Source organism: Carlito syrichta, unplaced genomic scaffold (genome assembly GCF_000164805.1).
Source record: "Carlito syrichta isolate Samal-C Ts95f unplaced genomic scaffold, Tarsius_syrichta-2.0.1 Scaffold303030, whole genome shotgun sequence".
Classification (NCBI taxonomy): Eukaryota; Metazoa; Chordata; class Mammalia; order Primates; family Tarsiidae; genus Carlito; species Carlito syrichta.
Window position 1 is genome coordinate 1 of NW_007247126.1, and position 2292 is coordinate 2292.

Here is a 2292-nt window from a genome sequence, read left to right on the forward strand (position 1 = left end):
GCACGCGCTAGTCGCCGCCGCCTGCAGCTAAGAAAGCCGGGAGTCGGGGAGGCCCCGGTTGGCCCAGGCCGCACCGCCGAAAAGCAGCACCAGGCGCGGGGAGCGCTTTCGGCCCCAGACCCAGACCCGCTGCGCCCTGCCCCGCGCGGGGCTGCTTCGGGGAGCCTCCGGCGGTCGCCGCGCCCCGCAGGCGTTCGAGGCCGCGCCGGCGCTTCCTTCCCCGCTGACGGAGGCCTTGGGTGCGAGCGAAGGCCGTCCTCCCCAGGTTCTGCCGTCCACGATGTCTCTTTCTCGGTAATAAAAAGGCCCGCTCTTGCCGGAAAAGGGCTCGAAGACGCAGAGACCTGGGCGAGAGTGGGCGAAAGGGAAGGCGGCGAGAGAAGGTGCGAGGAGCAAGTGGCACAGGGTGGCGGAAAGTCTCCGGCTCGGTCCTCCGGCGAAGCAGAGCCACCGCGGGGTCTTGCAGTGACTCGTCTGCCGTTGCAGGGGTCGCCCACGAACGCGGGGCTAGGTAGGCGTGGGGCTGGGCGGCGATAGACTCGGGGGTCGCGTTGGAGGCGACCGCCGCGATGCAGTTGCGAGCTGGCGGGGCTTGCCCGAGGTGCTCCCGGCCGCGCGGGCAGGAAGTCGGAAGTCGGCCAGACTCTGCATGTTTTAGAGGCAAAACCATACAACGGGCCGGCAGGACTCTCGCCAAGTTGCCCAGGCGGGTCTCGAACCCGCGGGCTCAGGCCCTCCACTCGCCTCGGCCTCCCCCAGGCGCGGGATGACAGGCTGAGCCACCGAGCCCGGCTGGAAATTTGGTTTTACACACGCAGAATCTGAGGAGGACCCAAACACCAGGATTTGTGTGTACAAAATTGTAAGGCCTCCCTGTTTGACACAATATCCTTTCTTCACTGCTCAGTTCAGCTTCCGAACTCATCGGTTTTGATGCCCTTTAGTGCTTCTGCTGTTCTTGGTTTCCCCTCTTCCACACCGGCAAAGCGTTTTCCTTTGAGGACCTTTTCATCCGCAGTAAGCCACAAAGCGTTGTTTGGGGGAGACGGGGCGAACAGGGAGCGTGGGGCACGGGGCCGTGCCATTCCGCGGTCAGAAATGCCCAACACTCAGGCCGGTGTGGGCAGGTGCGGGCAGATGCCTTGTCACAGCGGAGAACCAGCCCCCCGTTTGCCACGGTTCAGGGTGTTTCTTCGCACATCGTGAGGCAGCCTTCTCAGAACTTCCAGATAAAAACTTGGGTTGACTGATCCGGAGGAGCAGACTGGGAGTTTGCTACAAGGAGTCCGCCCTGCAAAAGATAATTCTGGGTTTTTTTGGTGGCAGGGGGTCCCCTCTGGCCAACACCCATATATATATGCAGTGCTTGTGTAATGGAAGTTTGTATGTGTGTCCGTCTGTGTGCGGCATATGCAGGAGTCTGGCGTTCGGAAGAGAGGTCAGCTAGAGATGCCATTTTGAGAATTGTCAGCATGCAGATGGAATTAATCTTTAAACTACAGAATTAGATGAATGAAGGTCAGCAGAGCCTATATGTTTGGGGCCTCAATGTTCTAATAAAGTGAAGTAAACAGTGCAAGAGTAACCCAGTAAGAAAATCCAGATCGCGATAAGAACTGTGAGGGCACCAAAACGCAATCGATTGCATTGAGTATTAAATGGAATATGTCTTGGATCTGGAAAGGATGGCCATAGAAGTGGATGTTAATTTTTCCTGATAGGACCACGGTACACACATAAATTGTGGTGGAAGGAAAGGTACCATATTACCAGCTATGGCTTCTATTCTCCCTCCCTTTTTTTTCTTTTCTTAAATTTTCATTAATATTAATTTTTAAGTAAAAAATTTTTAAAAATACCGTATACCGTCTGAATGAGAGTAAACTTCCTTGGCAGTTGACTGTTGCAGGTAAAAAAAAGTCTAGGGATTTTATTTACGTTTATATTCAGCATAACCAAACAGTGTAATATGCTTGTTTAAGTAGCCTCAAGCGACCAGAATATTTATATTTTATGCCACAGAGTGTTTACCAGGTATTTACAGCGTATCATCTTGCCAGAGCAGAAGATACCGGTTCCGCCAAGCTGTAAGCCCGCCCGTTCTACGCAAAGGCAGCACGCTGGAAATAACATGTTGGATGTCGGGGCCCACATTGTAAAGAGGATGTCGCGGAAACTGGGCTCGAATAAAGCGGAAAACGGCGCGTCGTGGAGGCCCCGGGGCGCCTTTCCTCGGCGGCTGGCGGGCGGCGTTCGAAGAGGGCCGTGGGGAGGGCCGGGCCGGCCCGCCCC

General features: G+C 55.6%; 1 protein-coding gene across 1 annotated transcript in view; it reads left to right on the forward strand.

Moving 5' to 3' along the window:
* The first annotated feature begins 862 nt into the window (after window positions 1-862).
* LRRIQ3 (leucine rich repeats and IQ motif containing 3) overlaps window positions 863-2292 on the forward strand; it is a 143970-nt gene continuing 142540 nt past the window's right edge. The window contains exon 1 of the mRNA XM_021712038.1: window positions 863-1758. The gene's annotated coding sequence lies outside the window, so the exon portion shown is untranslated. The remainder of the gene's footprint in view (window positions 1759-2292) is intronic.